The 12,059-nt window shown below is 46.6% G+C and overlaps 1 protein-coding gene across 1 annotated transcript in view; it reads left to right on the top strand.

Moving 5' to 3' along the window:
* LOC129858942 (potassium voltage-gated channel subfamily B member 2-like) overlaps window positions 1–12,059 on the top strand; it is a 324,590-nt gene that overhangs the window by 137,344 nt on the left and 175,187 nt on the right. The gene's annotated exons all lie outside the window — the stretch shown is intronic.

Below are 12,059 nucleotides of genomic sequence, written 5' to 3'. Positions count from 1 at the left end.
GCGGTAGATTATTACCTTAGGGCCAGCCTTTGACATTGTAGTTTTCATAGTGAGTGAGTCCTGATTGAACCCTCTGTACGGACCTGCGGTAGATTATTTTAGGACCAACCTTGGTTATTGTAGTTGTCCTAGTGTGTGAGTCCTGATTGAACCCTCTGTAGGACCTGTGGTAGATTACCTTAGGGCCAGCCTTTGGTATTGTAGTTAACCTAGTGAGTGAGTCCTGATTGAACCCTCTGTAGGATCTGTGGTAGATTACCTTAGGGCCAGCCTTTGGTATTGTAGTTTTCCTAGTGAGTGAGTCCTGATTGAACCCTCTGTAGGGACCTGCGATAGATTACGTTAGCGCCAGCCTTTGGTATTGTAGTTTTCCTAGTGAGTGAGTCCTGATTGAACCCTCTGTAGGGACCTGTGGTAGATTACCTTAGGGCCAGCCTTGGGTATTGTAGTTAACCTAGTGAGTGAGTCCTGATTGAACCCTCTGTAGGGACCTGCAGAAGATTACCTTAGGGCCAGCCTTTGGTATTGTAGTTAACCTAGTGAGTGAGTCCTGATTGAACCCTCTGTAGGACCTGTGGTAGATTACCTTAGGGCCAGCCTTCGGTATTTACGTTTTCCTAGTGAGTGAGTCCTGATTGAACCCTCTGTAGGACCTGTGGTAGATTACCTTAGGGCCAGCCTTTGGTTTTGTAGTTTTCCTAGTGAGTGAGTCCTGATTGAACCCTCTGTAGGGACCTGTGGTAGATTACCTTAGGGCAAGCCTTTGACATTGTAGTTTTCCTAGTGAGTGAGTCCTGATTGAACCCTCTGTAGGATCTGTGGTAGATTACCTTAGGGCCAGCCTTTGGTATTGTAGTTTTACTAGTGAGTGAGTCCTGATTGAACCCTCTGTAGGACCTGTGGTAGATTACCTTAGGGCCAGCCTTCGGTATTTACGTTTTCCTAGTGAGTGAGTTCTGATTGAACCCTCTGTAGGGACCTGTGGTAGATTACCTTAGGGCCAGCCTTTGGTATTGTAGTTTTGCTAGTGAGTGAGTCCTGATTGAACCCTCTGTAGGACCTGTGGTAGATTACCTTAGGGCCAGCCTTTGGTATTGTAGTTTTCCTAGTGAGTGAGTCCTGATTGAACCCTCTTGTAGGGACCTGCGGTAGATTATTACCTTACGGCCAGCCTTTGACATTGTAGTTTTCCTAGTAATTGAGTCCTGATTGAACCCTCTGTAGGGACCTGCGGTAGATTATTTTAGGGCCAACCTTGGTTATTGTAGTTGTCCTAGTGTGTGAGTCCTGATTGAACCCTCTGTAGGACCTGTGGTAGATTACCTTAGGGCCAGCCTTTGGTATTGTAGTTAACCTAGTTAGTGAGTCCTGATTGAACCCTCTGTAGGATCTGTGGTAGATTACCTTAGGGCCAGCCTTTGGTATTGTAATTTTCCTAGTGAGTGAGTCCTGATTGAACCCTCTGTAGGGACCTGCGGTAGATTACGTTAGCGCCAGCCTTTGGTATTGTAGTTTTCCTAGTGAGTGAGTCCTGATTGAACCCTCTGTAGGGACCTGTGGTAGATTACCTTAAGGCCAGCCTTGGGTATTTACGTTTTCCTAGTGAGTGAGTCCTGATTGAACCCTTTGTAGGACCTGTGGTAGATTATTACCTTAGGGCCAGCCTTTGGTATTGTAATTTTCCTAGTGAGTGAGTCCTGATTGAACCCTCTGTAGGGACCTGCGATAGATTACGTTAGCGCCAGCCTTTGGTATTTACGTTTTCCTAGTGAGTGAGTCCTGATTGAACCCTCTGTAGGGACCTGTGGTAGATTACCTTAGGGCCAGTCTTTGGTATTGTAGTTAACCTAGTGAGTGAGTCCTGATTGAACCCTCTGTAGGGACCTGCAGAAGATTACCTTAGGGCCAGCCTTTGGTATTGTAGTTAACCTAGTGAGTGAGTCCTGATTGAACCCTCTGTAGGACCTGTGGTAGATTACCTTAGGGCCAGCCTTCGGTATTTACGTTTTCCTAGTGAGTGAGTCCTGATTGAACCCTCTGTAGGACCTGTGGTAGATTACCTTAGGGCAAGCCTTTGACATTGTAGTTTTCCTAGTGAGTGAGTCCTGATTGAACCCTCTGTAGGGACCTGCGGTAGATTATTACCTTAGGGCCAGCCTTTGACATTGTAATTTTCCTAGTGAGTGAGTCCTGATTGAACCCTCTGTAGGGACCTGCGGTAGATTATTTTGGGGCCAACCTTGGTTATTGTAGTTGTCCTAGTGTGTGAGTCCTGATTGAACCCTCTGTAGGACCTGTGGTAGATTACCTTAGGGCCAGCCTTTGGTATTGTAGTTAACCTAGTGAGTGAGTCCTGATTGAACCCTCTGTAGGATCTGTGGTAGATTACCTTAGGGCCAGCCTTTGGTATTGTAGTTTTCCTAGTGAGAGAGTCCTGATTGAACCCTCTGTAGGGACCTGCGGTAGATTACGTTAGCGCCAGCCTTTGGTATTGTAGTTTTCCTAGTGAGTGAGTCCTGATTGAACCCTCTGTAGGGACCTGTGGTAGATTACCTTAGGGCCAGCCTTGGGTATTGTAGTTAACCTAGTGAGTGAGTCCTGATTGAACCCTCTGTAGGGACCTGCAGTAGATTACCTTAGGGCCAGCCTTTGGTATTGTAGTTAACCTAGTGAGTGAGTCCTGATTGAACCCTCTGTAGGATCTGTGGTAGATTACCTTAGGGCCAGCCTTTGGTATTGTAGTTTTCCTAGTGAGTGAGTCCTGATTGAACCCTCTGTAGGACCTGTGGTAGATTACCTTAGGGCCAGCCTTCGGTATTTACGTTTTCCTAGTGAGTGAGTTCTGATTGAACCCTCTGTAGGGACCTGTGGTAGATTACCTTAGGGCCAGCCTTTGACATTGTAGTTTTCCTAGTGAGTGAGTCCTGATTGAACCCTCTGTAGGGACCTGCGGTAGATTATTTTAGGGCCAACCTTGGTTATTGTAGTTGTCCTAGTGAGTGAGTCCTGATTGAACCCTCTGTAGGGACCTGTGGTAGATTACCTTAGGGCCAGCCTTTGGTATTGTAGTTTTCCTAGTGAGTGAGTCCTGATTGAACCCTCTGTAGGACCTGTGGTAGATTACCTTAGGGCCAGCCTTGGGTATTGTAGTTTTCCTAGTGAGTGAGTCCTGATTGAACCCTCTGTAGGATCTGTGGTAGATTACCTTAGGGCCAGCCTTTGGTATTGTAGTTAACCTAGTGAGTGAGTCCTGATTGAACCCTCTGTAGGGACCTGCAGAAGATTACCTTAGGGCCAGCCTTTGGTATTGTAGTTAACCTAGTGAGTGAGTCCTGATTGAACCCTCTGTAGGGACCTGCGGTAGATGACCTTAGGGTCAGCCTTTGGTATTGTAGTTAACCTAGTGAGTGAGTCCTGATTGAACCCTCTGTAGGACCTGTGGTAGATTACCTTAGGGCCAGCCTTCGGTATTTACGTTTTCCTAGTGAGTGAGTTCTGATTGAACCCTCTGTAGGACCTGTGGTAGATTACCTTAGGGCCAGCCTTTGACATTGTAGTTTTCCTAGTGAGTGAGTCCTGATTGAACCCTCTGTAGGGACCTGCGGTAGATTATTACCTTAGGGCCAGCCTTTGACATTGTAGTTTTCCTAGTGAGTGAGTCCTGATTGAACCCTCTGTAGGGACCTGCGGTAGATTATTACCTTAGGGCCAGCCTTTGACATTGTAGTTTTCCTAGTGAGTGAGTCCTGATTGAACCCTCTGTAGGGACCTGCGGTAGATTACCTTAGGGCCAGCCTTCAGTATTTACGTTTTCCTAGTGAGTGAGTCCTGATTGAACCCTCTGTAGGGACCTGCGGTAGATTATTTTAGGACCAACCTTGGTTATTGTAGTTGTCCTAGTGTGTGAGTCCTGATTGAACCCTCTGTAGGACCTGTGGTAGATTACCTTAGGGCCAGCCTTTGGTATTGTAGTTAACCTAGTGAGTGAGTCCTGATTGAACCCTCTGTAGGATCTGTGGTAGATTACCTTAGGGCCAGCCTTCGGTATTTACGTTTTCCTAGTGAGTGAGTCCTGATTGAACCCTCTGTAGGACCTGTGGTAGATTACCTTAGGGCCAGCCTTCGGTATTGTAGTTTTGCTAGTGAGTGAGTCCTGATTGAACCCTCTGTAGGGACCTGTGGTAGATTACCTTAGGGCCAGCCTTGGGTATTTACGTTTTCCTAGTGAGTGAGTCCTGATTGAACCCTCTGTAGGACCTGTGGTAGATTACCTTAGGGCCAGTCTTTGGTACTGTAGTTTTCCTAGTGAGTGAGTCCTGATTGAACCCTCTGTAGGGACCTGTGGTAGATTACCTTAGGGCCAGCCTTGGGTATTGTAGTTTTCCTAGTGAGTGAGTCCTGATTGAACCCTCTGTAGGGACCTGTGGTAGATTACCTTAGGGCCAGCCTTGGGTATTGTAGTTTTCCTAGTGAGTTCAACCAAGTTATGATCACTGTAACCCAGTGAGTTCAACCAAGTTATGACCACTGTAACCTAGTGCCACTGATACAGCTTTAGAACAACGTTCAGCCCTGTTGGTAAAAACGTGATCGATACCAGTTGATGATGTGATACCGGACCTATCAGTGAACGTTCTGGTTGGTGATGTCATACCGGACCAGTGAATCAGTGAATGTTCTGGTTGGTGATGTCATACCGGACCAGTGAATCAGTGAATGTTCTGGTTGGTGATGTCATACCGGACCAGTGAATCAGTGAACGTTCTGGTTGGTGATGTCATAACTTGGGTCAGGTTACATACATCGGCAACAGAAATACGTTTCTTTCTCATTGGACAGTTGAAAAAACGTGGTGTGTGTGTGTGTGTCTGTGTGTGTCTGTGTGTGTGTGTGTGTGTGTGTGTGTGTGTGTGTGTGTGTGTGTGTGTGTGTGTGCGTGCGTGCGTGCGTGCGTGCGTGCGTGCGTGCGTGTGTGTGTGTGTGTGTTTTTTGGGGGGGGGGGAGGGGCTGAAATGACTTGTGTCTGTCGGTCCTCCTAACTCCATGGGAGGGAGGGTGAACAAGCTTGTCATATCTCAGATATACCATGTCACCTCGTTCTCTTGCAGCCTTCATGGCTGGAAATTAGTTGCTTTCTTCTTTGACGGACTGCATCTGAGAAATCCTCATTGATGAAGATGAAGGAACCTTTTAGTCGTATGGATTTTTCAAGGACTGCAAGCTTATCCTCGAACCTGAGAAATTTCACTACAATTGGCCTTGGTCTGGTTCCCTTGGCACCACCATTGGCACCACCATTGGCACCACCATTGGCACCACCATTGGCACCACCATTGGCACCACCATTGGCACCACCATTGGCACCACCATTGGCACCACCATTGGCACCACCGTCTGTAACACTTCAGCTTTACAGACAGAATGAAGTTACTTTATATCATCAATCTGTAATCGATCCCGATTTGAAAGAGTCTTAAGAGATCCAAGCTGTGGTCCTTGCTAGCGTTTTCTACCTTACTGGTGGTTTGTGTCATTTTCAGTACAGCGTGAATATGATCTGAGTTGGTCTGTGTCTGCAGCGTACTACTTTACGACCAGGGTCCATAGGGTTTCAAGTGCACTATATAGGTATTAGGGTGGCATTTGGATCACTTACCCCATAGGTTTCCATGTAGATAATTGTTTGCTCTGCGGGTCGGTGTACCTCGTTGTTTTATTCAGGCGGGTCCCGGGTTGGAAACACACTCCTGTGTTCTATTATATAAGCAATGGTTTGGCAGCCTGAGTCCCCAATGGCACCCTATTCCCTATGGTCAACAACGTTTCACCAGGGCCCATAGGGTTCTTGTGCACTTTCTATAGGGAATAGAGTGCCATTTGGGATACAGAGCAGAATGAATATTTAATTGAGTTCCTTAATGTGGAGTGAACAGTCTGATGAGGTGGGCGGAGAGTGGGCGGGGAGCACAGCAGAACAGAGCTGAGAGAAGCATCTATTTCCGTGGTTGTGTCCTAAATAGCATCATATTCCCTATATAGTGCACAAGATTTGACCAGAGCCCTTTAGGTCCTGGTCAAACTTAGTGCTCTACATATCTAGAAGGTTGCTATTTGGGACACAACCCAGAGAACTGCCTCTTCTCTTCTCCTTTCCTCTCCTTTTCTCTTCCCATCTCCTCTCTTTGTCTCCTCCTATCTCCTCTCTTTGCCTCCTCCCCTCTCCTCGCTTTGCCTCCTCCCCTCTCCTTTTCTCATTTCCTCTTCTCCTTTCCTTTCCTCTTCTCCATTCCTCTTCTCGTCTTCTTTCCTCTCCTCTCTTTACCTCCTCCACTTTCCAATTATCTTCCACCTCTCCACTTCTCCTCACCCCTCCTCTTCTCCTTTCCTCACCTCTCTTTGCCTAATCCCCTCACCTCTCTTTGCCCCCTCCCCTCACCTCTCTTTCCCCCCTCCCCTCACCTCTCTTTTCCCCCTCCCCTCTCCTCTCTTGCCTCTCCCCTCTCCTCTCTTGGCCCCCTCCCCTCTCCTCTCTTGCCTCTCCCCTCTCCTCTCTTTGCCCCCTCCCCTCTCCTCTCTTGCCTCTCCCCTCACCTCTCTTTGCCCCCTCCCCTCTCCTCTCTTGCCTCTCCCCTCTCCTCTCTTTGCCCCCTCCCCTCTCCCCTTATCTCTCATCACCATCTCTCATCACCATCTCTCCATCATCATCTCTCCATCACCACCAAATATATATATATTTTTGCAAATGTATTTTAAAAATATGTACTGAAATATTACATTTACATAAGCATTCAGACCCTTTACTCAGTACTTGTTGAAACACCTTTGGCAGCGGTTACAGCCTCAAGTCTTCTTGGGTCTGACGCTACAAGCTTGGCATTTGGGACATTCTTCTCTGCAGATCCTCTCATGCTCTGTCATGTTGGACAAACGGACACGGACCCAACTTAACTGTCCTCTCGCCGTCTGTCTGAGATCTCTCTCTTCTCCTGCCTTTCTCTCCGTTTCTCTAACCTTTAATTGCTCCTTGTCCTTGTTCAATCCCCCTTTTTCTCTATTTAACTGCAACGATGACATTTATTTTTTCCCGCTGCCTCTGTTTTGAGACAGGTGTATGCTAATGGTCCATTCCTAAATCAAAACATGTTTCACACATATATTATTTAGTATATGTAAAGACAAGATCAAATAAAAAATAATCTGATAGGTGACAATATTATCACCTGTGAATGGTGTACTATCACCTGTGAATGGTGCATTATCACCTGTGAATTGTATATTATCACCTGTGAATGGTGTACTATCACTTGTGAATGGTGTATTATCAGCTGTGAATGTTGTACTATCAGCTGTGAATGGTGCATTATCACCTGTGAATGGTGCATTGTCACCTGTGAAAGGAGCATTATTCCATGTGAATGGTGCATTATCGCCTGTGAATGGTGTACTATCGCCAGTGAATGGTGCATTATCACATGTGAATGGTGCATTGTCACCTGTGAATGGTGCATTATCACCTGTGAATGGTGCACTATCACCTGTGAATGGTGCATTATCACCTGTGAATGGTGCATTGTCACCTGTGAATGGTGCATTATTACATGTGAATGGTGCATTATCGCCTGTGAATGGTGTACTATCGCCTGTGAATGGTGCATTATCACATGTGAATGGTGCATTGTCACCTGTGAATGGTGCATTATCACCTGTGAATGGTGCACTATCACCTGTGAATGGTGCATTATCACCTGTGAATGGTGCATTGTCACCTGTGAATGGTGCATTATCACCTGTGAATGGTGCATTATCACCTGTGAATGGTGCATTATCACCTGTGAATGGTGCATTATCACCTGTGAATGGTGCATTATCACCTGTGAATGGTGCATTATCACATGTGAATGGTGCATTATCACCTGTGAATGGTGCACTATCACCTGTGAATGGTGCATTATCACCTGTGAATGGTGCATTATCACCTGTGAATGGTGCATTATCACCTGTGAATTGTGCATTATCACCTGTGAATGGTGCATTATCACCTGTGAATGGTGCATTGTCACCTGTGAATGGTGCATTATCACCTGTGAATGGTGCATTATCACATGTGAATGGTGCATTATCACCTGTGAATGGTGCATTATCACATGTGAATGGTGCATTGTCACCTGTGAATGGTGCATTATCACCTGTGAATGGTGCACTATCACCTGTGAATGGTGCATTATCACCTGTGAATGGTGCATTGTCACCTGTGAATGGTGCACTATCACCTGTGAATGGTGCATTATCACCTGTGAATGGTACCCAGCTTGTGTGCAGAAAAGCCAAGATACATCGCAAGCTTTTTTTTGCGGCTTTTTTCAAATCATAGTCTCACACCTGATGCAGGCTAACCCATAGGCCTGTATGTATCACAACTAAAGTCACCAAATATTCAAATGAAGCACATTTAATCCGCTTTACAACCCGTGTAGAGCCTAACTGGCATACATTGGCGGCACGTGAGTTTCAAGTTTGGGGAAGATAATTTTCACCATTAAAATGCACCTTCATAATAAAAGCATTACACGGATAATCGCATTTGCGGTTACTTTTTCTGAGAACGGTGTTCTCCCACTAATTGTTTGCATATTGAAACGTATATCCTTCCGCCGTGTGCGCATCGCTGAGCTCATAATGTGAAGAAATAACCTTATAGTTTAGTAACATTTCAAGCTAAACGTTCTGATCTGTGGCGTCAGCCTCATTGCTTTTAAAAGGTGTTTTTACGCTAGCGGTGGTATTAATTTGGGATCTATCAAATCCCACAACTTTCCCAGACTATGTTTGTAAATATTTATTTCTCACACAGAATAGAACAGGTCGACTTTTTTAGTAGATTGACATTGGCCAGTGCTTTTGCGGTTCGTTAGGCCTACTGATCTTATTGGCTGATGAAAGTTCTTCCAATATCTTCAATATGCGCCTTTGCAACTGGATAAGATGAAAGTACGCAGTGGCGTCACCCGATGTGAACATAGATGTTCCTGCACAGATTCTGTCCGATCTGACAGTGAATCTCAGTAAGACAAAAATAATGGTGTTCCAAAAATCCACGGAGTGAAACAGGACTACAGGAGTTCAAGGCATCTGTCACTAAATGGATGGATGGATAAGAGAGAGGAGGAAGCAGATGGATAAGAGAGAGAAAGGGAGCGAGAGTCAAAGCAGTGAAGAAAACTGTGGGGCTTTAGTAATTGGACCTCCCCATGGAGGAACAGGTGAGAGAGACAGAGTAAGAGAGGTAGCAAGGAAAACAGGGAGAGGGGGAGGGAGGGAGATGGGGAGGGAGGGAGGAGACGAATAGAGGGAGAGAGGGAGAGAGGGAGAGAGGGAGAGAGAGAGAGAGAGAGAGAGAGAGAGAGAGAGAGAGAGAGAGAGAGAGAGAGAGAGAGAGAGAGAGAGAGAGAGAGAGAGAGAGAGAGAGAGAGAGATCAACAAACAAAAGAGGAATAGTCACATGCAAACAAGCATAAGAACAAACCATTGCCAGGAATCCTCAACAAACACATTATACACCCAAATCCCCAAAACATATCCACGCCAACACATTGTAATATACAGAGCCATGGTCCCATGGAAACTCCCTTCCTTCTCAGGTTACTCAAACGAACAGTAAAATGACCTTCAATAAAATGGATAAAACATAATCTCAGAGCTGTGACACACATTACACACATTAACACGCATTATTATTTAGTTGTATTGTTTGTATGTGGCTGTATTTTAACGTGTCTGACTGTCCTTGTCTATCAGTGTATCGGTGTTTTGTGGACCCCAAGAAGAGTATCTGGTGCTTCTGCAAAAGCTAATGGGGATCCGAATAAACCAATATAAACAGAGACACGCACGCACGCACACACACACACACGCACGCACGCACACACACACGCACGCACGCACACACACACACACACACACACACTACACTACACTACACTACACTACACTAAACAGCCACAAGGGCATATTGAAAAATTCTCTCTCAGACTGATCTCTCTGTCTTTAGCTAAACAACATGGCCGCCTCATCTCTACACAATCAGATCTCTCTTACTGTGAGACCTTAACCATAGCTGTAATTATCAAGGTGATTTATATATTATGGATTAGTAGAAGACAGGTTTGAAAGGACAGACAAGCAGACTGTGTTTGCAGTTTTTTTCCCTGGAATTTTATTGGTGTTATTTGTATAAAGTTTGACATTTTGGAGGAGCTCCTGTGAGCTCCCAGTAGGGGAATGTGCTGTAGTTTATGCTGTGGCATTTAGCCTGTGTTATGTGGCTTTGGCCATGTGTTTTAGTTAACGGGGTAGGAACAAACAGGGAGAGCTAGCTAGACAGACATTTTTCAAGAAGTGTGTGTTTGTGTGTCTGTGTTTGTCTGTGCGTTTGTGTACCACAGGGGGAGCTAGACAGACAGACAGACAGACAGACAGAGAGACAGACAGACAGACAGACAGACAGTTTGAATGAAGGCTGAGATGTGGTTTGTATGTATTTAACTTGACGTTTGAATATCACTGCAGGTCCATTATGTTCCTTTACTTTACCAGTGAATGAAGGACCAAGATGATGTCTACTGTAACAGCTGCCTGGGATAGACACACAACGTACAGTGTTTAAAAATGAATTTCATCTTTATTTAACGAGGAGAGTCAGTTAAGAACAGAATTCTTATTTACAATGACGGCCTACTGGGGAACAGTGGGTTAACTGTCTTGTTCAGGGGCAGAATGACAGATTTATACTTTGTCAGCTCAGGGATTCGATCTAGCAAACCTTCGGTTACTGGCACAACGCTCTAACCACTAGGCTACCTGCCACCCCTACACTCTAACCACTAGGCTAGCTGCCGCCCCTACACTCTAACCACTAGGCTACCTGCCACCCCTACACTCTAACCACTAGGCTACCTGCCGCGTCTACACTCTAACCGCTAGGCTACCTGTCGCCCCTACACTCTAACCACTAGGCTACCTGCCACCTCTACACTCTAACCACTAGGCTACCTGCCACCTCTACACTCTAACCACTAGGCTATCTGTCGCCCCTACACTCTAACCACTAGGCTACCTGCCACCTCTACACTCTAACCACTAGGCTACCTGCCCCCTCTACACTCTAACCACTAGACTACCTGCCGCCCCTACACTCTAACCACTAGGCTACCTGCCGCCTCTACACTCTAACCACTAGGCTACCTGCCGCCTCTACACTCTAACCACTAGGCTACCTGCCGCCCCTACACTCTAACCACTAGGCTACCTGCCACCTCTACACTCTAACCACTAGGCTACCTGCCGCCCCAACACTCTAACCACTAGGCTACCTGCGCCTCTACACTCTAACCACTAGGCTACCTGCCGCCCCTACACTCTAACCACTAGTCTACCTGCCGTCCCAACACTCTAACCACTAGGCTACCTGCCGCCCCTACACTCTAACCACTAGGCTACCTGCCGAACCTACACTCTAACCACTAGGCTACCTGCCACCTCTACACTCTAACCACTAGGCTACCTGCCCCCCCCTACACTCTAACCACTAGGCTACCTGTAGCCCCTACACTCTAACCACTAGGCTACCTGCCCCCCCTACACAATAACCACTAGGCTACCTGCCACCTCTACCCTCTAACCACTAGGCTACCTGCCACCTCTACATTATAACCACTAGGCTACCTGCCACCTCTACACTCTAACCACTAGGCTACCTGCCGCCTCTACACTATAACCACTAGGCTACCTGCCGCCCCTACACTCTAACCACTAGGCTACCTGCCACCTCTACACTCTAAACACTAGGCTACCTGCCACCTCTACACTCTAACCACTAGACTACCTGCCACCTCTACACTCTAACCACTAGGCTACCTGCCCCCTCTACACTCTAACCACTAGGCTACCTGCCCCCTCTACACTCTAACCCTTAGGCTACCTGCCGCCTCTACACTCTAACCACTAGGCTACCTGCCGCCCCTACACTCCAACCACTAGGCTACCTGCCCCCTCTACACTCT

This window comes from Salvelinus fontinalis, chromosome 7 (genome assembly GCF_029448725.1).
Source record: "Salvelinus fontinalis isolate EN_2023a chromosome 7, ASM2944872v1, whole genome shotgun sequence".
NCBI lineage: Eukaryota > Metazoa > Chordata > Actinopteri > Salmoniformes > Salmonidae > Salvelinus > Salvelinus fontinalis.
Note: the sequence above shows the minus strand (reverse complement) of the source record. Positions and strands in the feature narration are given on the sequence as shown.